This window comes from Marmota monax, unplaced genomic scaffold, assembly GCF_021218885.2.
Source record: "Marmota monax isolate L192 unplaced genomic scaffold, Marmota_monax_Labrador192_F-V1.1 WCK01_AAM20220418_F8-fsc00107, whole genome shotgun sequence".
Classification (NCBI taxonomy): domain Eukaryota; kingdom Metazoa; phylum Chordata; class Mammalia; order Rodentia; family Sciuridae; genus Marmota; species Marmota monax.
This window is the reverse complement of record NW_026693761.1, coordinates 6,439,379-6,463,497: the sequence shown is the minus strand read 5'-3', so window position 1 is coordinate 6,463,497 and position 24,119 is coordinate 6,439,379. Positions and strand designations below refer to the sequence as shown.

At 37.2% G+C, this 24,119-nt stretch overlaps 1 protein-coding gene and 1 long non-coding RNA gene across 4 annotated transcripts in view; one reads left to right on the top strand and one right to left on the bottom strand.

Annotated features, from left to right (window-relative positions):
* The window catches only part of Rala (RAS like proto-oncogene A), a 61,977-nt gene extending 51,868 nt beyond the window's left edge, over positions 1-10,109 (bottom strand). For 2 of the 3 annotated variants that reach the window (XM_058584459.1, XM_046460612.2), the window contains exon 1: positions 9,769-10,109. The gene's annotated coding sequence lies outside the window, so the exon portion shown is untranslated. The remainder of the gene's footprint in view (positions 1-9,768) is intronic. The other variant, XM_046460610.2, reaches the window with a different exon arrangement.
* LOC131424804 (uncharacterized) overlaps positions 10,056-24,119 on the top strand; it is a 36,054-nt gene continuing 21,990 nt past the window's right edge. Inside the window, exon 1 of the long non-coding RNA XR_009228336.1 lies at positions 10,056-15,594. This is a non-coding gene — a long non-coding RNA (uncharacterized LOC131424804). The remainder of the gene's footprint in view (positions 15,595-24,119) is intronic.

The window sequence follows — 24,119 nt, the reverse complement described above, 5'->3', positions numbered from 1 at the left end:
GAAGTCACATTTATAGTTTCTGTAAAGAAAGTATTCTTGGCACTGGATCAAACTAAACTATCTAAGAAGAAAAAGACACAATATACTAAAATATAAACTATTTTGGACACACAGGACAGCCAAGACAAAGTGATCTAGATGCTGACAGAAATCATACCCACTAACATCACTACAATAAAAAGGATGGACAATTATAAAGTGTTGGTGAAGATGTGAAAAAAGTAGGAACACTCATTCACTGTTGGTTTTTCCATATTTTCACCAAATGATACAGTTGCTTTGGCAGTTTCTCCAAATGTGAAACATAGAATTATCATATGACCCAGCAATTCTACTCCTAGATATATATGCAAGAGAAATAAAAACATGTCCATGAAAAGCCATATACATCAATGTTCATGCAACATTATTCAATATAAGAAACACCCAAATGTCCAGAGAATGATGAATGGATAAACAAAATATAGTATATTCACACAATGGAACATAATTCAGTCATTAAAAAAAAAAAAAAAATGGAGTGCTGAAGCCAGGCATGCTGGCACATTCCTATAATGCATCCGCTCAGGAGACTGAGGCAGGAGGATTGCAAGTTCAAAGCCAGCCTGAGCAATTTAGCAAATTAGTGAGACCCTAAAAGACACGTGGGCATGTGGCTTAGTGGTTAAGTGCCCCTGGGTTCAATCCTTGGTACCAAATAAATAAATATATAAATATGGAGTATTCATACATGCTACAACATGGATAAACCCTAAAAATACTGTGCTGAACAAAGTAGCCAGACAGAAAAGACCACATATTGTATGACTCCATTTATGAAATCTTAAAATGTCCAGAGTATGCAAATCTGATAGGAAGTAGATTACTAGTTGGTTTAGGCAGAAAAAAGTCCGGAGTGATGGCTAATGAGCATGGCTTTCTTCTTGGTTGAGAAATGAACATATTCAGGAATTAGAGGTAATGGTTGTACAACTTGTAACTATACCAAAAACCACTTTTAAAAGGTGAATTTTACAGTATGTGAACTATATCTCAATAAATCTGTTATTGAACAAATCAGCCTCTTCACTGGAAAAGAAAAAAAAAGACAATTCACAGAAAAACAAAAACAATACAAAAAAAAAAAAAGACTGAATAAAAAGTTTGAACAGTTGTTACCAGATAAATTTAAGCTTTAAAACAATGACAAGACTGGTTTTTAAGAACTGAACCAAAGCAAAGGATAAGGAGAGATAAACTGAGCAAATGATCAGGTTTTATTTTATTCTTAGCAAGAAAGATACCACAAGCAGCAAATAAGAATAAATGAAGTAACAGGCAAAGAGAATAATCTTAGCTGTAGTACTAGACAGGAGAAATTGGAGACTAAAAGGGCAGTGGGAAAGTTAACCAATTAGCCAAGCATTTAAGTGAAAAGGGCTGGTGTCTCAGAAACCTAAGTCATCAGAGGAAGGAGGTATTCCTTCACGGACTACATGTCTGAGGCAGAAAGATGAGAAGAGCCAGATTTCCCTCAGACTAAAAATGCAAGGGAGAGGAAGGAAATAAGACAAAAAGGAGGAAACAAAAGATCACTCGCCAAGCCCTGCCACCGGCATGGTAGCATGTACCAGAGGATAAGACTGTCATCTATCTCTCTAAGGTAGGAAGTCCCTAAACACCAACCCAAGTACAAATTTCATGCCAGTGAGACAGCAAGTCTCAAAGAGAAAAAGGCTATATGGATCATAGGAAAGATGGGGATAGAGTGCTGCCCACAGACCAGAGGGGCTCACTTGAGTGAGAGCTCATGCACCTGAGGGGAAGAAGAGATAACTACACCACCTGCTAGCACTCCTTCAGCAGGAAGACAAGAGGTCACACACAGACAGGGGAAGTTCTAGGAAGGAGCTCTTTAACTTAAGGCCAAAAAAATTAATAAATGTTCTATTACCCAGCACTCCTGGGAGAGGAAAGATTCAGAATGACAGACAACAGGATATCGACTGAGAGTTAATGTACAGAACTACATAATCTTAAAATTATAAGAATCTTCAGAAAATAAGCAACTTTCTGGATGAATTTGATGGCAATGAAATTAAAACATTCTCCAGAACTTAGTAGACTGAGCACTGGTATGTGTCCACCATTGCCAGGTAAATGGAATGTGTGCAAGCTGTAGGGTCAACACCTGATTTCATACTAACACAGCATTCCAGCCAGAAAAATGAGTTGGCATACACAAATTCTGGAGTAAGAACTGCCTTAAAGCTTGATGACCCAGGTTCTACAATCTTGTCCATAACTACCCCATAGCCATGCATTCTGAACCATCTCCTCTGGGTAAGTTCATCTAACAGTAAACCTGCTTTGCCATATTCCCTAGAGACCCAAGAACAGAACCACTACAAAGTGAGCCTAATTCATCTGCAAAGCACAGAGCTTAAAGGAGAACCCCTACATTTCCATAGCTGTAGCCTATAAGAGAAAAGGAAATTACTTTGTGGCATTCATGATTAGCTGGGCAGAAATGACAATCAAGTCCAGAAGAAGCAAGAAGAAAACTCAAGATTGTGGTATGCACTATGAAACGACAGAACAGTCTTTACCTAGCTTTACCAGTAAGAGTGGAGGCAGGAGAATCAAAAGTTCGAGGATAGCTCGGGCAACTGAGTGAGTCCCTGTCTCAAAATAAAAAATGAAAAGAACGGGGATATAGCTCAGTGGTAGAGTTTCCCTGAGTTCAATTCCCAGTTCTGCAAAAAGGGAAGAGAGAGACAGACAGACACACACACACAGACAGTGAAGGACTACAACCTGTGAAAGGCATATCCATAGTTAAAATTAATATCCAGATACAAATACATGCATGTGTATTCCAAGAGAAGAAGATGCAATGAAGAAATCAGCATCTCTATTAAAGACATTGTTACAACTACTTAACACAATTCTGGAAATACCAGTCAATATAATTAGATAAGATAAACATTGAAAAGGAAGAGGGGAAAAACCCTTTATTTATAGATGAAATGATAGTATACCTGGAAAGCCTAAGAAAAGCAATGATAAAAGTAACTTAAGAATTTGGTAAGCTAGTAGCAAAACATGCAAAAATCAATATTTATATACATGAATAATAACCATTTAAAAGTTTTAATTGATAAGAAAACTTTGAAATAGCAACAAAAAAATACTTAGGAATAAGCTGAACAAGAAATAGTCAACAGTGTATGTTGGCATATGCCTGTAATCCCAGCTACTAGGGAGGCTGAAGCAAGAGGATCACAAGTTTGAGGATAGCCTTGGCAATAAATAAAAAGGGATTGGGATGTGGCTCAATGGTAGAGTGCTCCTGGATTCAATTCCCAGTACTGAGGAAGGTGGGGAGCGGGGGGGGGTGGGGGTGTTTAAAACTTATATGAAGAAACTGTAAGTCTTTCCTCAAAGACACAAAAGTAGAATTAAGAAAATAAAGACAAGGCTTGTTCTAGGTTAAGACTCTCAACACTATCTTGATGTCAATTCTAAGTTAAATCTTGAAGGTTGATGCAATCCCAATAAAAACAGCAATGAGGTTTTTTTTGTTTGTTTTTGTTTTTTGTTTCTTAAATAGATTTAAGACAACTGGAAGCTAAAGGTCATACGGAAATAAAGAGGAGCCAGGAAAACACTGAAGAGGAGGTACCATAATGGGGGAATGAATACCTGTACCAGGCAACATACTACAATAAAACTACTAAGCTTCTATGTACTAAAACATTCTACAACACTTCTATGATTAGAACAATATAACACTGCTTCATGAATGGTCAGACAATCCAACAGAATAAAATACAACCAACTACATACAATATGTGACAAATGGGGCACAGATTATTTTTAAAAAATTAATGGCATTGGGCTGGGGATGTGGCTCAAGCGGTAGCGCGCTTGCCTGGCATGTGTGTGGCCTGGGTTCGATTCTCAGTACCACATACAAAGATGTTGTGTCCACTGAAAACTAAAAAATAAATATTAAAAAAATTCTCTCTCTCTTTAAAAAAAAATCACTAATAAATAATTTTTAAAAAAATTAATGGCATTGACAGCCAATTGGAAAATGATAAATTAGATCCATTCCTCACACCACACATAAAAATATACACCAAATGGAACTAAATGTGAAAAATGGAGCTACATGAGTATTAGAAGAAAGCATGTGTGGATTACTCTATGACCTGAGGTTAGGAAAAGATTTTCTAACTATGACTGAACTCCAGATGTAGTAAATTTAAGGTTAATATATTTGACTATGCAAAATATACTTTTACATGATATAAAACAACACAAGCAATGCCAAAAGATAACTGGGCAAGACAAAATTTACAACATAAGCCAAAGTTAAATAGCTAATATTCTTGTTATGGTTTAAATGTGAGGTGTCCCCCAAAAGTTCATGTGTAAGAAATGCAAGAAAGTTCAGAGATGAAATGGTCTGGTTATGAAAGATTTAACCTAATCAGTGTATATTAATCCCCCGACAGGGATTAACTGGTGGTGACTGTAAGCAGGCAGGGTGTGGCTAAAGGTGGTATGTCATTGGGGGTGTCCCTTTGGGGTTTATATTGAGAAAGAGTAGTCTCTCTGCTTCCTGATTGTCCTGTTCTGAGCTGTTTTCCTCAGTCATGCCCTTCTGCCCTGATGCCCTGCTCACCTTGGACCCAGAGCAACTGAGTCAGCTATCTAGGACTGAAACCTCAGAAACCAGGTTTTTTAGGTCACAGTGGCAAAAAAGATGAAACAATTCTTTAATTCTTTTACGCCAAGAGGGTAAAAAAGACCAAAATATCATATAGAAGGTGGGCAAATACCCTACACAATATTAAGAAATATTATAATAATCCTTAAGCATATGAATGCTTAATTCATTTGTAATAAGAAAAATACAAATGAAAACTGCACTTAGATAACATTTCTTACCTACTAGATTGGCAAAAATTCAAAAGCTGACAGTATACTCTTTTGGTGAGGCTCTGGGTAACAGGCACTCATATACTACTGGCAGGAATGCAAAACAGTACAACCCCACAGGGAGAAGTATTTGGCAATATCTAACAAACCGATATGCATTTATCCTGAAGATTTGCTTCCAACAATACAAAGATATACATATGCAAAACTTTTAATTCTAAAAGTCATTATAATTTAGTACAATATTGGAAATTACTTAAGTGTCCAAGTAGGACACTGAAAAAAAAAAAAATCATGGTATACACAATGGACTACTATGTGATATCTATAATGAAAGTTACTTTGGTTTATGTGTATTATTTTCTCAAACAGTTACTAAGTTGTTAGGCAATAAATACTCATTAAGTTATCTGGGCCTAACCATTCAATAAATTAAACTGTTAGTGTTTCTTTCTTTTCTTTTGCCCCCCACCTCCCATTTTAGGGATTGAACCCAGGGGCACTCTATCACTGAGCTACATCCCTAGCCCTTTTTAATTTTTATTTTTATTTTAAGACAGGGTCTTGCCAAATTGCCTAGGCTGGCCTTGAATTAGCAATCCTCCTGCCTAAGCCTCCTAAATCACTGGGATTACAGGCATGTGTGCCCGGTGAGAATTTTTGATAAAGGCCTGTGAGAGCCTTTAAGAGAGAATAGAAGTTGTGTTTGTGTAGTTATGAGATTATTATGAACTGAGGTCAAAAAATTTACAGTATGCTAATGAAGGTACATGCCAGCACACAATAGAAGCAAGAAGCCCAGTCTCAAAGTTGTTTTTAATTGTCTTCTGTTTTGCTTTGTTTGTTTGTGGGATGGGGTCCAGAGAAAGGAACCTAATCAAAATACAAATTTTGGAGAGGTGTAACCTAACTGGAGTCTGAAGAACTAGCAGGAATATAATAGACTGGGGGAAGGAATGACTTTCAGGAAAAGAAAATAAGAGAAGAAGTAAACACTAGCTCTCCAGGAGCTCAGTATTGCTAGAACTGAATATCATGGAAGGAGAGAGGAGGCTAGAGAGCTAGTCAGGTAAGGAGTACAACTGGAAGGTTTTGTATACATGATTGAGGATAAAAGGACTTTTATTAATGGGCAAACAAGAAGCCACAAAAGAATTTTAAGCAAGAAAGTGCCATGATTATTCTAACCAAGTGCAAAAAAAGAGATTAGAAGGTAGTCAATCACAGGCTAAAGGACAGCTGCAGTAATGTAGAATAAATCTAGACAGGGTGACTATACTAAAGCATTTGCCAGTCAGTGCGGCAACCTTCATTTTCAATGGATTACTATGCTAGCTAATGGATTGCATAAAAAGACAGATTCTGTTGCGTAGATGGCCACGATTACAATCTTTGTGGAAACTGGTGATCTTTGCTCCATCTTAAGAATGCATCTAGGAGTTAAAAGTCATTTCATAATCTTGTTGAGTTATGCTGTTCAAAATGACATTGTCAAACCCTGATACTTAGTTTCAAAAGTGAGTCTGGCAATTGAAATTGGATCCCAGACACTGAATTTATGTGAGATAAATATTTCGTCTACTGCATCTAATACAGGGCACTAGTTGTGAAAGTCTTTGAGAGAAGTGTCATAATATTTTATAGAAGCTTACTTTTCTTGATGTGTACAGGCTATTCTCTTGACTTTGAGGAAATAAGCATTTGCCTTCACGTATAATTAAATCAAAGTCTCAAAGTTGTTCTAAAATATACTCTACAGCTTTTAAAAACTCAGTTTTTATTAAAAAAATAATATATATATATATATATATATGAAAAACAAATCTTTTTGAATGCAGTAAAGGTAGTAAAAAGGTGTGTAAGGAAAAAAAATAGCTGTTACTTATGGGAGCGAGGTAATGAACAAGATGTTTTTTACTTAGAGCTTTATCTTCTTTTTTTAAACCAAAAAATGAACACATACTTCAAATTAACTCCATTTGACAATGCATTTATTTTAAAAATACTAGGATTGAAAAGAGTGAAGAGAATTCCACTAGCACTGAATAACAATTAGACCCTTAAAAACAACTCTAAAACCCTTAGGCCTCCATACTAATCTCAAAGAGAAAATAACTTATAGTCTCAAGTGATAAAAAACAGACTTAGTGCACCTCTCTCCTCCCCCCCCTTAATCATTCTTCCTTCTGTCTCATAACTTCTCCCCATCTCCATTAGTGGAAGAACCAGAAAACAATATGATGTCAAGGAAATGTCACAACAAACAGGTGTATGGTTCTTTCCTCAAACAAGAACTGTTCAGATACATCAGAGGAAATAAGCAGTAATCAAAAACCAGAGCGGAGTTCCTAATACTCTATCAGAACACCAAGAAGAACAATGCCCAGATATTTTTCATCATGGCACACAAACTGTACATGTGGGCATAATAACACTGTATTTATAGGTACACTGGAGACAGAGAACTGTTATTATCAAGAGGGTTATTGAATTAAAGAAGGAAAATCTAAACTCCAAAAAGTGGTAATGCTGCTGAGATAAGAAATTGCAGGCTTCTCTCTCTGTATTGTGAGAATTAAAACATTTTATAAAACAATAAAATTATTACCCATCTCTCCCTCTCTCTTTAAAAATCACAATCTTTTCCCTAATAATATTCACAGCTTTTATTCCAGTATTTTGCAAGTGATTTTCCTTGTCACTCATTTACAAAAGGACACAAGTGCAACACTGATAGGCCCACACGTAAAAAGTGATACTGGTACATTCCCTCATGTTCTGTAGAAACTGAGCTTGGAAAACCAGTGGAAGACCATCAACAGATACTTGGAGAGGAAAGACAGTGGCACCTGGATCCTATTTGGATCTCCTAAAGTAAAAATAATCCATCTGTAGAAAAAAAATCTTCCCTCATAAATGATAGACAAGATTCTTTCCTATAATTATCGTGTTTTTTTTTCCCTGAAAGCCACGCCAAAAAAAAAAAAAAAAAAAAAAAAAGCTGTAATGAAGTACTGCTTCAAAATAAATGATACAGATGACTGCACACTCAGCAGACACTAGAGAACAGCATCTGGATCTCAGAGCAGAAATGTGAAAGTGGCTATTGGTAAATCATATCAAGGTCATATCAGGATGTCAGAGGATTTCACGTATCCATGGGAAGAATGAGCCACTATAAGCAATTTTGTGATGCATAACAGTTTCCAAACAATATTAACTCCCAATTTCCTCTCTTTGATTAAAACAGAGTATGGATATTGACTCCACATATAAATTAACAGCCTACTGCCAGGAAATCTCTTCCTGCTAACCTGGATAGGCCCAAGCAGTAAGCATTTAACACTACTAGAATACAAGTTATATTGCCCAATCAAAATCCCCCAAATATAACTGAACCTTTCAGGAAAGGATTGAGTATTGAAAGGCAAAGAATTCTTTCTGAATCGTTCTTGAATGAAGAATATACCGACAAAGCAAAATCTGTATGTACCAAAAACCTGAAATGAACAAAAGAAAACAAAAAATCCTAATCTAACAAAATAAATGACATCTGGAAGGTAACTGTGAGATCACTTAGGCATTCAATCACTCAGTGCAGAAATGTGTGAAAATCTTTGGTGTTCTAGGCACACTGCATGGAAACACAGTCATGAGTAAGACATGGCTCCTGCCCTGAAAAATTCAAGGTCTAAAAACAAAATTTTGAGAGTCACAAGAGTCATTTCATAATAACTTACTGAGACAAAAACATAAGCTAATAAGATACATTTAAATACATTAAAAGACAAAAGTTAAAGGGAATGCCTTCCATCATGAAGAGTTTACTAATGAAATTTTTTATCCAATTTTTGGAACATAAAGTTATAATTTATTTCCAGGAAAGTAATAACTTATGACATGTGTTTTAGAAAGGTTTTTCCAGACACACATCAAACTATTTGTAAATTAGGTGCTTTTCAGTTTGACAGGTAGGGCGTGGCACTGGAATTCTCACACAGCTTCAATGACACTTGGATGAGCTCTCACAGGTCTGGACATTCAGGTTTCCAAGCAAAGGCCAGTTAACTCTCTAATTCCCCCTAAACCTTGAAACAACACTACCACCTCTGAGCGCTGTCACCCCCGCCCACTCTTTCTCACACACACACACACCTAGGCAAAAGCACACAAATCTCATCTTCCACTTCTGGAAATCTTTCAGGAACGATGCACATAAGGAACATCCCTCACCCAAAATGCCTACATTCTTTTCCTCCTTTTAGAGGCTAGGTTATCCTAATATAGATAGGCTACAGCTGTGCAACAGCCCGAAGCCAGCTATTCCGTTCAGAAAAGAGCATCTAACGACTTCAGTCTAAAAAAACCATTCCTTCAACTGGCACAAAACCCTGGCCGAGATGCTTTAAAACCAACTGCTCTAGTACGGACAAGGAGTGGAAAGAAAGGGAAGGAGAAAAGAGGTGGAGTGAGGTGCGGGGACTGCGGCGGCGGCGATGAGTCCCCTCAGGTCGCGGGCACCGCCCGGGAGGGGACCTCAGCCCCGGACCAGAGATGCGGGGTGACCTTCCGAAGAGGCCAACTCCGAGCTTCCCGGCTCAGGGGACCTCGCCACAGCCTCCTAGTCTCAGGGGCGCACTCGACAGCACATCCGCGAACGCGGCGTCCGGGATTCCAGCCGGAGCTCGCCCCGCACTCGTCCCAGAGCAGAACACAGAAGAGCAATCTCGGCAGCGGAACGCTACGCCTGGGCCTCAGCCCTCAGCCGCCGGACACACCCCCGCCGCCGCCACGGCGGCCCCAGCCCCACCCGGGGCGGCCCGGGCGGGCATCGTTCACCTGCACCGCGAGCCGGTCCGCCGCCCCGCCGGTTCCCGAAGCCGCGGGTGCGCTAGCCTCTCTGGCTGGAGGGTACTCGGCCCTTGTTGTCTGGGAAGCTCCACGCCGGGAGCGGCAGAAGGAAGAGTCTGACGAGCGGCGGCAGAGCCCGGGCGGCTGGTGGAGGAGGAGGACTCCGGCACTCCGCTCTGGGGAGATCCACCCTCCTCCTGGCCGCTCTGCAGTAGCAGCCGCAGACCACTTCCGGGGCGCTGGGGAGTGGGGCGGAGCCGGAGGGGGAGCGACTTCCTGTCCGCGGGCGCGGAGGAGGGTAATTGCTGGCCAGGGACTAAGAACAATGGAATGGAGGGTTCAGGCTAGCTTGCCTCCGCCCTCTGCTTGCTGAGGGCGGTCTGGCTTTCTTTGGGGCGGCTCCACCCTCGGACCTCTGCGCCCTACGAGGTGAAGTCATCTCCCGGGGGTCCGGGAGTGGCCGCGGCCCTCGCGGAGTTCCCGGATCTAGGCGCCGAGATGTCCTTGTATCTTTTCTGGGGACCAGGAAGAGGTTCTCGGGGAGAGTAGGGGAGAAGGAGGCCGCCATCTTGCTTCTTGGGGGTAGCCCCTTCTCCCCAGGCTTATTAGGGTAGAGGCTGCTGTGTTCTGTGGCCGGCATTTTCCAGAGTGAATCCAGGGACTTTCCTTGTCGCAGGCCGACTTCTAGGAGGTGGGTTAGTCATCTCGGTGGCTGCCATGGGCCTCATATTTAACTGCTGACCTCTAGAAAACTGACCTCCGCAAAGGGTCTGTGATTCCTTTCAAACTGGGCTTGGGTCCTCTTCGACACTTTAAGTGTGGTGTCAGTAGTCTGTGAGATACTCCTGTGGCTTCACGACAGCAACTTAGTATCTTAAGTTAGAAGTTTCACCAAATCGGTTGAAATTTACGTTCTTCCACAGGTTCGAAATAGATCTTTAGCCCAACAGATCTGTTGACTTTATTTGTTCTCTTATCCCTTCTCTTCCCCCTCCAAATTTAGTAATAACTACATGCTTGGCATTTACCCATTCAAGGACTGCCTAGTTAAGTGGGCATGACAGACATGAAAGCAAATAATGATGTTTGGAACTGTGGTATATCAAGGTATATAGAGGAGAGAACCTACTAACTCTAACTTAAGCTTTTAAATAGGCTGTTTTCCAGCATAAATAGAGGAGATGGCAAATCTTAATAAAAGACATGCAGCACAGGGTCAAATAATTTAGGAGGCTGAGTGACAAGTCCCGATGTTCAAGCCTGGGTCGCTGAAAAAGAAGCAGACAAGCCAAATCATGAATCTTTTTTTTTTTTTTTTTTTTTTAAATATATCCTTGTGACACAATGGGGGAGGAATGACCCTGGAAAGATTTACAATTTAAGTTATTGTTTTATTGGTGTAGGGTAAACAGAGAGTCTCTAGACCAGAAAAGAAAGAATAGGGATCCTGTGACTGGTGATCAACATCCAAAGGAGATGGAGTCCTAAAATATGTAGGAGATCATATCAGTTGATTGCTGTGAGCAGCTAGAGGTTGAGAATGGAAGTGGCAAGGAAAATAACCTTGTTTTGCTCTCATGGAAGGGCAGGATAATGGTGTATTTCACCAAATGAGATAAGGATGAGTTGCAGGGACACTTTTCTTTTTTTGCATAAAATGAAAAATGAGTTCAGTTTTGGACTTTGTGAGTTTGAAGTAAGACTGGGGTTTTCTAGTGGTGGTTACTATATGGGTCTAGAGCTCTGGGGAGGATGTTGGTTGAAGCTAGAAACACAACAGGCTTATATTACCACATTCAAGCAGACTGCAGTCTCACTTCATTGAGCACAGTTTCAAAACCATTCCCCCCTTCCCTGTCTTGTCTTGGGAAATTTTATGAAATACTCTATTTAAAAAAAAAAAAAAATCCCCATGTGGTGATACATGTCCATCTAATGCTTAGACCATTAATCTGTGCTTAATGGCCTAAGAACCATAAAAGGTCAGGTGTACCAGAAACTGAATATGACAGTGCTAACTAGTATAGCATCATAAACTCATAAGGTGAGATATTGTCTATGTTGATGTTTTAATAAAAACATTTTAAATCTACTGGGCACAATGCTACTGGTCTGTAATCCCAGTTGTTTGGGAGGCTGGGGAAGGAGGATTGTAAATTTGAAGCCATCTTGGGCAACTTAGCAAGACCCCATCTAAAAATAAAATAAAAAGGGCTGGGGATATAGCTCAATGGTAGAGTGTTTATGCAGGGCCCCTACATTCATCTCAAGTATTTAAATAAATAAATAAATTTTAAATAGTTGACAATAGCTTAAACTAGCCTGCAGACCAAGGGTTGAGGATGATGGCTGCACCAATATCTGCTGAAGGAAGAACTAGAAGGAGGATGACTTCAAGAGTGAGCAGTAGGAACACTATGAAAGACAACCTCGAATTTATTAGTCTGTCTCAGCTGCTTCTTGGTTGTTCATAGCTATGCTAACCTAGCATAATGCAGTCAGAAATAGAATAGTTCATTTTGAGTAGAGGCTTCAGAAAGCTACAAGTAACAAAGGCACTATAAATAATAGCTATAGCAGCAAACCAAAGACTATTAGTTTTGAATTCTATATTCCTGTAAAGCAGTATTTTCCAACATACCAAGTAAGAAATCCATTCAGTTACTTTTAGTTCTTAGATTATTTAAATACATTATTCTCAATTTTCCTAAAAGAAAAATACAATTAGGTATATTAAACAACTGTATAGGGCTGGGGTTGTGGCTCAGTCATAGAGTGCTTGTTTCACATGTGTGAGACACTGGGTTTGATTCTCAGCACCACATATAAATTAATGAATAAAATAAAGGTCCTCAACAACTAAAAATATATATTTAAAAAAACAACTATATAATGGATAATATACTGAACTAAAAATGAGAACAATTAATTGAATCCTTTTTTATTAGTTGTTCACCTTATGACCCTAACTAAAGCATTTAACCTTTCTATGCCCTAGTTTCTCTGACTACAAAATAAAGATAATAACAACTTTCTACCAATCTGCCTCTCAGAGATATAAGAAGTAACAATGCTATAAGAGTTCTTTGAGGTACTTAGATGAAAGCAGAAGTATAACTACATGTTAACAATTGGCACAAATAACAATAGAACTCATGAACATTTCTAAATTTGCTGCCTAGGCAACTCCAAAGAACATGATAAATCCGGATTTATAATAGGCTTAGAATTCTTGACTTGTGAATTTACTTATTATTATTTATGATCAAACCTTAGTAACACATATATTTGCCAAAGCAAAAAACAGGAATTTTTACTAACCACAGTTACTGTGTTCACTGCTACTCACAGCTAATATATGCCTTGGGAAAAAACATGGTATGTATGGTGGTTTTGTCAGAATCAGGTTTCAGAGTTAATGATTAGTCTGTAACATTACTCATGCTTCTATAGAATAAAATTGAAATGCAGGTATATGTTTATTTGAAACATTGAGATGAATGTTCCTGTGAGCCTTTCATCATTTGCATCACTGGCTGATGAGAAATACATAGTGAAATATATAGTCCTGTGTGATGTTGTCCAGTGTCCATCCTGAAAGTAGATGACATTTTCTTTTTCTTTTTCAGTAGATTGGTGGCTTCAGGTTTTCTTTTTTGAAAGATGTATGTATATATGTATATGTACATATACATGTATGTATATATGTATATTTATGTATATAAATATGTGTGCATATTTATTTTTATATACAAGATTACCATATGCCACTTCATAAAAATATTATATGAAAGTACATTACCTGTAAATCTAGTAACAATAACAATAGCCTCATAGATCTATTTCGGGCCAGATAAGGTCCCCCAAAGTTGTTGGTTAATAGTAATTTGTCACCACTGATGAAAAAAGTTATAGTACATGTTCAGTTATTAGAATTTTGAACACTATCTGTAAGACCCATGCTGCCTCAACTTTGTGTTATTTAATTTTGTTTTCACAACCGTTCCATACTTTCACTCATCTGTTATTACCTCTTTACTATTTTGTACTTTTTACCATGGTCTTCAGATAACAGTTCTACCAAAACATACTTATAATATGTGCATTTCTGGCTAATTATTGTTGATTACTTGTATAATCTCTAAAATTCAGTCAAACAATATTTTGTAATCTTAAAGTACAATTCTTATGTTTAAGGCTGTGGTTACCAGCCTTTGTTTTATTTGTCTTTGTATGTCTCATGGTATGAGACTGCGTACTCCAAAAATATTTTTAGGAATGAATAAAAATTATATTGTGATATTTAGCTGAATAAAAAAATAATAAAGCTATAAATCATCTTAGACACTTTTAGGGGCATGTAGGAGGATATGTGTATGAATTTTATACACATTCATGTTTTGTTTTATACTTTAAGTTGGTGGGACAATTGAGAAATGAAGGAAGGAGAATTAATTTTCTATTTATTGAATATTTACTGTATTTCAGACACTGTACCAACCATCTTACAAAAGAATGAATGACTATTTAGGTCCCATAAATTTGGTTTGAATCTTGAGAGTCACAGAAAATAGTATTAATACTAATAAGTAGGATATTTGAACAAATCCTATTACTTCTGTCTTTTTTATACTTATACTCTATTTTATTATAATAATTGAAAAATGTAATCAAACAATTTTTGAAATATACCTATCTCTTCATCCCTTATTCTTTTTATGTTACAAGGCTATCATTCAATCTCTATTTTGGATCTTGACTCTTCTTGTCTATTTGGGGTTCTTGCTACATCAGTTATTCTCTTTCTGCTGTCAGCTTCTCACTCTTCACTGGTTTCTTGCTATTAGCATTCTCTTAAGTTTAATAAGAATTTTAAATGTTTAAAATGTCTTCCTTATGCATAACCTCCCTCTAGCTTCTTTTCAAATCCTCATTCTTTGTTGTAAAAGAAACTTTCTGAGAGAATTTTCTATGCTTGCTATTTCTACTTTATCAATTTTACTTTACTCTTAAACCTTTTATAATCAGGCTTTTACCCCAACACTGCTCTGAAACTATACTTGGTAAAGTCACCAACATCATCCCTATTGTAAGATGCCTCTTAGTTCTTAATGTCTTAACAGTATTTGAAACTGCTTATTGTTCTTTGCTTTTTTGAAACAATCTCTTCTCTTGTTTTCTGTAATACCATACTTCACTGTTTATTTTCTTTCACTGTCCTTTGATGTTTCTGGTAAGCTTGAAACTCTCATATTGGATTCCCTATCTAAAATTTCTTTTGTGTTTTATAGGTGCTAAGCTCAAACTCAATATGTCTAATTGAACTGATAATACCCAAGTGCCCAAAGCCAGAGAGTCTGTTTTCTTTGAATTGTTCCTTTATTCTGCAATATCCACTCAATTATCATGCACTATTAAATTTTCCTCCTTATTATAGCTTAAAATCATCTATCCCATTCTATTTCTACTGCCACTTCCTTAATCCAAGCTGCTATTACCTCCTTACTGTTATTAATATAGATTAGATTCAATGGGTTCAGTCTTTTCCTGCTCTAAAACCAACCTTAGTAGTACAACCATTGTGGTTCAGAACACGGATACTATCATTTAACTCCTCCACTTGTGTTCCTTTAATACTTACATTAATCTCAGGAAAGCCTGGAATTGTTTGTCCTCCTTTATTCACCAGGGAGAGAAGAACTTCATCTGTTTTGTGTACTGTTATTCTCCTTATATTGATTCAGTATTGATTATTGGATGAATGAGCCTTGGGAAAATATTATAAAGAAAAATTCCCTCTCTCTTAATTAAAAGGTAAGCTGGGTTATACTGCAGTGATAGAAAACTTCAAAATCTGAGTGACTTAACATCACAAAAACTTATTGCTTGCTAGGCTAAATATACAGTTTACATAATTAGGAGGCAGCTGTTGGAGGCACCAATCACTGTAGATAGAAGAACCTGACAAATTTTATGATGTAAGATTTAAAGTGACATACTTCTACTCATAATTTGTTGACAAAGCAAATCACATGTTATGCTTATTCAAAGTGGGTAACCAAATCACATGCCCGGATGGAGAGGGAAATACGAACATTTGTGTGTAGCACAATGATAACATGTTTTTTTCCCCTGTTTGGGTTGCATATGACATAAATCCAGCTTAAACTAATTCAAGGAATGATAAGGGAAACATCCTTATCAATGATGAGGGAGGGGCCTGGGCATGTAGCTTAGTGGTAGAGCACTTGCCTAGCAGGCATAAAGCTTTGGATTTTATCCCCAGCACTGCAAAACAAACTAATGATAATAATGAGGGTGGGTGTGATCCACACACCATAATCCCTGCCACTCAGGAGGCTGAGAGGGTCACAGGATCAAGGTGCCTCAGCAAATGAGCAATATCCTGTCTTCAAAAGGTCTGGGTTCAATCCCTAGTACTTCAGGGGTGAAAAGATTGGGGGGGGGGGAATGATGGAATAGATCATAAAATTGAAATAATTCATAAAACACTGACAGTGAAGGAGTGCATCTGGTTTCCATTGATAATTGCTTCCAGGACTCTATGAATCTTTTCTTACTATTCTTCCAGTTTCCTCTGTCCGTATGCCCATTGGTACCTTCCAATTTTTACCTGATGGTTCCCACCATGCCAGAGAAGGCTAAATGTTGCTGACCCCTTCCCCCTGTATCCTTAGCAGATCCTGAGTCGTGGCTCTGAGTGTTTTTTATGAGTCATGTGTCCCTTTGGACCAGCCATCTGAGCCAGGAGACAGTTATAGAGCACAAATATATGAGAACTGCCATCTACCCATCAAAAATGGAGAACTTCATGGTTAATTTTATGTGTCACCTTGGCTAAATTATATAGCCAGTTACTTAATCAGACCCTGTTTTACTCAACTTTTTCACTGCTATAACTAAAAGACCTGACCAGAACAATTTTAGAGAGGGAAAAGTTTATTTGAGGCTCATGGGTTCGGAGGTCTTAGTCTATAGACAACAGGCTCCATTCCTCGGGGCTCAAGGTGAGGCAAGATATCATGGTGTAAAAGTGTGGCAGAGGGAAGCAGTTCACCTGGTAATCCATAAACAGAGAAAGACTCCACTTGCCAGATACAAATATATATACCTCCAACCCCAAAGCCATGACCCCAGTGTCCCATCTCCTCCAGCCACATCCTACCTACCTTCAATTAGCACTCAATCCCATCAGTGATTAATTCACTGATTGGGTTAAGGCTCTCACAACCCAATCATTTCTCCTCTGAATCCTCTTGGATTGTCTCACCTGAGCTTTTGGGGGGACACTTCATATCCAAACATAACAGACCCTAATTAAGATGTTTCTGTGTAGGGATTTTGCACAGTGACTAATACCTTAAAAAAAAAAAAAGACAATTAGTTGACTTTAAGGTGATTACCTCAGCCTAGGTGCCTTGATGAATGGATAAGGAAAATGGGTACATACACACAACTGGCATATTATTCAGCCATAAAAAGAATAAACGCATCATTTGCAGGAAAACATGGAACTGGAGATCATAATGTTAAGAGAAATTTGGGGGACACAAATACAGGTATCACATGTTTTCTCATGTGGAATCTAGGGGGAAAGAGGCATGAAAGTAAGGGGAGAAGAGGAATGGGATAGAGGAATGAGGATGGGAGGGTAAGAGAAGGTAAAGGGGAATGGATATGATCAAAGTATGTTATTTACATGTACCAGTATACCATGATGAAACTTTATTATTCTATAAAATTAAAATGTACCAATGGGAGAAAAAAAAAGAAGAAAAGGAGATTATCCTCCATGGTGTGGCTGGACCTCCCTAATTGGCTTTTATGAGTAAAAGCAAGTTTCCTGGAGAAGAAATTCTGCCTCAAGATTGTAGTGTCACCTGGGTGTGGTGGTGTGTGCCTATAATCCCACTGACTTGGGAGCCCGAGATAGGAGGGTTGTGAATTTAAAGCCAGCCTTAGCAACATAGCAAGGCCCTAAGCAACTCAGAGAGACCCTGTCTCTAAATAAAAAAAATGCAAAAAAGGCCTGGAGATGTGGCTTAGAGGTTAAGTGCCCCTGAGTTCAATCCCTGGTACCAAAAAAAACCAAAAAAAAACAGATTGCAGTGTCATCTTGGAATACAACTGAGTTTCAGCCTGCCCTATGGATCTATGCATTTTGGATTTGCCAGTTGCTACAATGGATCTATGCATTTTGGATTTGCCAGTTGCTACAATCATATAAACCAATTCATGGTATGTGTGTCTGTGTGTGTGTGTGTTTGGTTTTGTTTCCCTGGGAAACCTCAACTGATACAGGGATCATTCCAGGATGTGATAGATTCACTGAATTGGGAGCCAGGTAACTGCACCAATAGAATTATAAGTGACAGTAAAAGATACACAGAAGAATGAAAAAAAAAAAAGGAGGTAGGAATAATGAAAAGTACATGTGATGAATAATATTAGAATGTGGCAATGCATTGACTTGTGAGTAGTTTTAAGTTACCTAACCTTGTCCTAAAGCATAATAAGGAATCACCATAGAAGTTCAAGCATATAAGTATATTAAAATTGTCATTCTTTTGTCATTCAGATTAAGTAATTCCTTCATTTCCAATTACTCTGTCACAGAAGGTTTCTATAATTTCATGTCTTAGCATGTTTTATTTTTTCTTATCTAACATTCTTTCCACTAGTGTTTTTATCTTCTAAATAAATATATTAGTTTCTTATTGCTACTGTAACAAATTAGCACAAATTTAGTGGCTCAACACAAAAACAAATATATTATTTTATAGCTCTGGAGTCAGAAGTATTAAACAGGTTGGTGTTCCCTCTAGGGGAGAATCTATTCTTTGCCTCTTCCAGCTTCCAGAAGCTGCAGATATTCCTTACCTGGCCTTCTATCTTCAAAGTCAGCAATCTCATCAGTGTTATTTTGCTTTTGTCATCCCACTTCCTCTGTGACTCAACCTCTTACCTCCTTTTTATAAGGACTATTGTGATTGCATTGGGTTTACCAGATGATCCAGGAGTGTTTCCCCATCTTAGGATCATTAATCACATCTGGCAAATCATTTTTTCTTGTGAAATAACATATTCATAAGTTTGTTATTAGGACATGAACATCTTCAGGTGGGGGTGTTATTCAGACAACTGCAATAAATAATTTTTAAACCAATATCACAAATATGTAAGTTTAAAAAAATCAAATAATATTGAGTCCCTTTCTCCAAGGCAAGTATTTTTAGCTTTGTGTGTGCATATGCAGGGGATTGAACACAGGACCCAGGATTGTTCTTCCACTTAACCATATCCCTAGACCTTTTTATTCTTTATATTGAGTCGGTTTTGCTAAGTTGTCAAGACTGTCTTTGAACTTGTGATCTTCTATATCAGCATACCTAGTCAGTGGGATTACAGGTGTGTGACAGTGTGCCCAGTTAGCTTTTTATATCTGTTTCTTCTACTCTTCATCTTTCTCAACAGTGGGCTAACACTGTCATTTCTTTTTTTTTTTAAATCAATTTTAGAAATTATCTGTTGACTTCTTATTTTAATAGACAATTTTGTAGATGAAGATTTGGCATCCAACTTTCCCCATAATTTTTTTTTGTCCTGGGGATTGAACCCACAGGTATTTTGCCACTGAGCTACATCCCAGCCCCTTTTAATTTTTATTTTGAGAAAGATCTAGCAAAGTTGTTTAGGGCCTTGCTAAATTGCTGAGGCTGGCCTTGAACTTAAATCCTCCTGCCTCAATCTCCCAAGTCCCTGGGATTGTAGGCATGCACCACCACACCTGGCTTCCCCATCATTTTTTGATAAGCCAATAATAAATTTTCATATCATTATGATGGTGTAAATGTTTTTTTACTGCATTGTCAAATAGAAAAGAATGATTTCATTTCCTTTTCTAAAGACATGACTTTGCATATTTGTCTTGTTTCATTTATATACATAATTTATATATATAATTATCTATTTCTGTATGTAATTTTCTAACTAGATTTTCTTAATGCTTTCTAAACATATCATTGTATTATCCATTAAGTTTTCCTGGGGGTCAGTCCTCCTGATTTCTGTCCTAGTGATTCTCTAGGTCTACAGAAGAGGTCTTATCCTGTAGTTTGCATTAAAGGGGGAAACAATGAGTAGAAAAAGTGTTAAACCAAGATGCAAAGAAAAGACTACTGGCTCCAATTTTAAATCAAATTAAAGCAAGCTTGTAATTCCGACCAGCTGGGACTGCCTCTCCTGAAATCCTTGGGTTAGAAGACAGTAGTCAGTTCTCTAGGAGTGCAGTTTTATAGCACAAAAAGTTGTAAAAGGGGAGTGTCTTGAGAATTTACAGATAACAGGATTTTGACAAGCAAAATACAAAGGCAGGTAGTAGGTTAATGGTCTAAATGGTTCAACACTTAGGGAGTAAATTTAGATCCCAACATCAGAATTTATGAGGCACCACTAAGATTCCAGAGAGGGTTGTTATCTGGTCAGGGAAAGCCAGAATTTATGAGGTGCCACTAAGTTTTCAGAGAGGGTAGTTATCTGGTCAGGGAAAACCAGGCATGGGTGAGTTCATGGCACAGGCAGGTATTCCAAGCAAGTTTAGAAATTGCAGTAATTTATAGTAAAACAGAAACTAACTTTTCATGATTTTGTGACGAGATGGCTCCCAATCTTAAAATGGAATTAGGTTCATTAAAAAGATGATGAAAACTTTTTTGAGTTATATTTCTGATTTGTTGGACTGACTATTGTTTAAATGTTCTATGGTGATAGGAAAGATTTTTAAAAATCTGACTGAAATCTTTATGCTTATAAAACAGGCCTGACTTTGATATAAAATAGATCTTACCTCAGTATTTCTAACAACCAAGTAAGACGCAGAGAGAACATTGGTTTTTTTAATTAAGTATATTATAATTTCTTCAATTACGAGCCCATAGTCTTTTGTATAACGAATTAAAGAGTTGTTAAAAGCAATTGTTTATACTTTAAATCTGAATGCCTTCAGAAGACTTGGCTTGATACTGAAATTCCAGAAAATGTAAAATTTTAATCAGACCATAATCATGTATAAATAAAATGTTAAATAGCATTAGTCTTTTTCCTGACTTTCCACTGACAAGAAATCAGTATAAGAAGTAAGTCATTCTATAAATATTTGTTGAGTAGTTCTTATGGTCCGGATACCAAGTGTCCTGAGGGTTCTTATGTTTACCAATTTTTCTTTCTCTTTTTGTTTTCAATCTTTCTGAGTTTTCTTTTTTTCCATTCTAAAAATCATCCATTAAACTTCATCTCCCACTCTAACTACTTTTTAACTTCCTTTCTCACTTTCTACTTCTTGTCGGTCAGTGGTCATTTGCTCAACATAGGTGACTTATAAGTATTCTCAAGGACTCTGCCACATGTAACATCTCAATTTTTTAACTTCTCTAGTGTGCTGTGCTGAATATTGTATTTTATTTTTATTTTTTGGTGGTTCTGGGGATTGAACCCAGAGACTTGTGCATGCTAGGTAAGCACTCTACCAACTGCACCATATCCCCAGCCCTGTGCTGAATATTTTATAGGCATTCAAGAAAGCATTGACTATTGAAAGATTTTAGAATTATAGGTAAATATAGCTTTGTTTCTAAGCCAATTTTTAAAAATTGCATGTTTTTATATCCACACGACAATGGCACCTCTGTTGATTTTAAAGTTATTCAGTAGTTCTTGTAGTTAAATTAATTTTTGCTGACAGAACTAAAAAAATCAAGGGAAGGTGATTATCTGCTAGGATCTTTGGATTTGGCCTGGTGGCTATTAAGGATTTCAGTAGAAATGGAATCAGTGCAGAGGAAAAGCCAAAAAACAAATAAAACATATGCATTAGTTATGTATTACTTCTGTGACAAGTTACCATAAACTTAATGGTCTAAAACAACACAAATTATTATCTTACTATTCTTTAGATTGGAAGTTCAATGTGTATCTTCCTGGACTAAAATCCTAGAAGCTGCCCAACATTCTTGGCTCATGGCCCCTTTCCTTCACTGGGCTAACAGTGCCAGGTCAAGTTCATATGTGTTTCCATTTCACTGGCTCTCACTTCCAATTCCATATTCTACTTTTAAGAATTATGTTAGGCCCAAATGTATAATCTAGGATACTTCCCTATTTTAAAGCCAGTCAATTATCAATCTTACTTTCTTCTGCAACCTTAATTTCCCTTTGCTATTTAACCTAACACATTCCAAGGATTAGTATATAGGTAACTTTGGAGGGGCATTATTATGTCTACCACAACAAACTAAGGAGAGGAACCAGACAATCCTAAAAAGGGGGGAAATTATGGCATTAAGTAAACACCATAATTTGGAGTAGTAAATGTAATAAAGAACCATTCAAGAGAGGATAGCCTTTCTTGGTAATTCTTAATATTTTCATAGAATTATGAGACTGAGAAGAACTTGGATATGCTGTGTAATTATTAATAGAAAGCAAAACATCAAAGCTAATTTATATTTGTAAAAAAATAACATTTCAGAAAAGAATAAAAATTTTATCACTTATCTCTTGAAAGATTTGAACTTAAAATTATGACAGAAGGCAAATTTATGCAAATAATTCTGAAATGAGAAAGTGTATTTTTCTTAAATTCAATGCAATTACAAAAAAGGATTATATTTTGCAGTCATATAAGTTGATGATTTTTGGATTGTAAATTGATTAAGTTAATTATAAATAACTTCTTATGACTATAATGCTCTCTTGGATTTGTGTTTTAGTGCTATTTTGGTATTATGTCTGGGATTTTCTAATTTGCCCCTAAACTTAGGTAGAAAATACTAAGCACATCCTCATGTGTATACATAAATATAGCAAATTGGATGATGTTTTCTATAGCCCACCATCCACCTAATTCCACTTCCGTGCTCAGCAAAAGTCACCAGGATGGAGTAGATTTATGCAGCACAGAAGAACAATTTCACTTTTTTCCTTTTGTTCCTAATGGGAGCCAGGGACTCATCATTGTCAAAAAGAATGAGATTAGAATTTTCTATTCCTTTTATGTTTGCATGAGGTTTCCCAATGTTAAACCAAAAACTTAACTACAGTGCATGTTTAATACATCAACATTCTTTTGCCAATAATTTATTAAATGAAATTTGAAGTCTAAATCCCAAATAGCTCTATTTTGAAATGATCATTTAAAAATACAATCTACATCTCCTTTCCCTATTTCTACTTTTGATTTTTTTCACTTTTAATTTTAATTTGTTATATATGACAACAGAATGCATTACAATTCATATTACATATAGAGCACAATTTTTCATATCTCTGGTTGTACACAAAGTAGAGTCACACTACTCGTGTCTTCATACATGTACTTGGGGTAATGATGTCCATCTCATTCCACCATCTTTCCTACCCCTGTGACTCCTCATTTCCCTCCCTCCCCTTTTCCCCTTTGCCCTATCTAGAGTTCATCTAATCTTCCCGTGCCCCACCACCACCACATTATGAATCAGCATCCTTAAATCAGAGAAAACATTTGGCATTTGGTTTTTTTGAAATTGGCTTATTTCACTTAGCATTATATTCTCCAACTCCATCTGTTTACCTGCAAATGCCATGATTTTATTCTCTTTTGATGCTGAGTAATATTCCATTGTGTATATATACTACATTTTCTTTATCCATTCATCTACTGAAGGACATCTAGGTTGGTTCCACAGTTTAGCCATTGTAAATTGTGCTGCTATAAATTTGATGTGGCTGTGACCATGTAGTATACTGTTTTTAAGACCTTTGGGTATAAGCCAAGGCATGGCATAGCTGGGTCAAATGGTGGTTTGGTTCCCAGTTTTCCAAGGATTCTCTATACTGCTTTCCATATTGGCTGCACCAATTTGCAGTCCCACCAGCAATGTATGAGTGTACCTTTTCCCCCACATCCTTGTCAACACTTATTGTTGTTTGTATTCTAAATAGCTGCCATTCTGACTGGTGTGATATGTAGTTTTGATTTGCATTGCTGGAGATGTTGAACATTTTTCATATATTTGTTGATTGATTGTATATCATCTTTTGAGAAGTGTCTGTTCTGTTCCTTAGCCCATTTATGGATTGAGTTATTTGGTTTTTTGGTGTTAAGATTTTTGAGTTCTTTATATATTCTAGAGATTAGTGCTCTATCTATCTGATGTGCACGTGGTAAGAATTTGCTCCCATTCTGTGAGCTCTCTATTCACCTCAATGATTGTTTCTTTTGCTGAAAAAGAAGCTTTTTAATTTGAATCCATCCCATATATTGATTCTTGATATTAATTCTT